Here is a 1,570-nt window from a genome sequence, read left to right on the forward strand (position 1 = left end):
TTACAAATGAAAACAAAATTCAAATTATAGAAAGTTATATTGGTATAGTTACTAATTATTTCTGAGCAATAACTGTGAAAACTTCTATAATATATCATAATTAACTTACTTTTTTGAAGACATACTCTATATTTCAATATACTCACACAACAAACACTAAAAAAACAAAACAAATGGCTCTAAGCCTCTAATAATTAAAATTAAATACTGTATAAATATAAATTATTATATAGTATTTTATGTATAGGTACCCAAATACCTAGGTACTAGAAAGAATATTATAGCTATATAAGTATTATTGTATTAACTAGACACAATATGAATAAACACAGCATAATACTATAATATTACCAATTTAATACCTACAACTGTACCTACTACCTATAGTGTACAAGACTATACGGTGTATTTTAATACGGCATTATCAGCACTCGGCATTTCAAGATAATTATGTTTACAATTTATTATCGATAATATTGTTCTATGATTATAATAATTACGATTAATTATGTTGGCCACATTGTAAAATATACAATAATACCGTATTCTAATTAAGTCATTTAATATTTTAGTCACTTGTACACTTTTAGACGTTGAATATTAAGTCGTCTAAGTCATCAACTTACAGAATCGGAAAGTTAAAAAGACGCCAAATGTTGGGTGACTTAAAAGTGTCGTGACTGAATAAATTTTAGATTTAGTCATGGTTTAGAGAATCGCCCTAGAGATCGTAGTGACATAGAATGAGTGCCTTTGTTGTTTGAATTAGACATTGTTAAATATCAATTATTATGATTCGTATAGCCTCATAAAACTACAGGTAGGCAAACAAATCAGCAAATGATAATGAGAGCCCCTTGTGATAATAGTTTGGTAACCAAACGTACTGCCAACGTGCGCACCGACAAACAGCTGAATGTTGTGAAGTTAGTGACGGCGTAACTGAATTGGTGTAAAGTGATAAGAAAAATAAACGCAGACTTACAGCATCGTACCACGTCAAAAGTGCATCAGCAAAAGTCCATAGGAGTGACACAGAAGCAGGAAAACACGTACAGACGAAGAGTGAACAGTAATCCGGTCGGCAAACAACAACATTCACAACAAAAGCAAAGTGGAAGCACAAAATAAAAATTCCAAAAAAGAGGCTCAGTGAACTGATAACAATGATGATAAAAAAATATACGTGAAAAAAATGCAAAAACCTGCACGAAACCAAAATGAACAATCCACCTATACAGAGGATAGAGTGGTATGAGCCGTCACATGTCCAGTGTTTTTCTTGCGTAAAAAGTGTAATGTCGAAAACCGTATTGAAGTGTCTAGCACTCTAGCTAGTCAGTCATCTCAAGTCAAAATCGATTAACTTTTAAGTGGCTACACAAAGTTAATCCGACTTCAAATACTTCCAGACAATGTGCAAAAGTCAATCACGTAGCAATCCACCTGCTGTGGATTGCAGACCCGACGGCGAACGGCTATAAGTGAAAACACTACCACACAACAGCTGAGACACGAATGAGCATAAAAACACCTTTATAGCGATACGATTGAGCCAAATTTGTCGGTG

The sequence above is a fragment of the Acyrthosiphon pisum genome, chromosome A1, assembly GCF_005508785.2.
Source record: "Acyrthosiphon pisum isolate AL4f chromosome A1, pea_aphid_22Mar2018_4r6ur, whole genome shotgun sequence".
In the NCBI taxonomy this organism is placed as follows: domain Eukaryota; kingdom Metazoa; phylum Arthropoda; class Insecta; order Hemiptera; family Aphididae; genus Acyrthosiphon; species Acyrthosiphon pisum.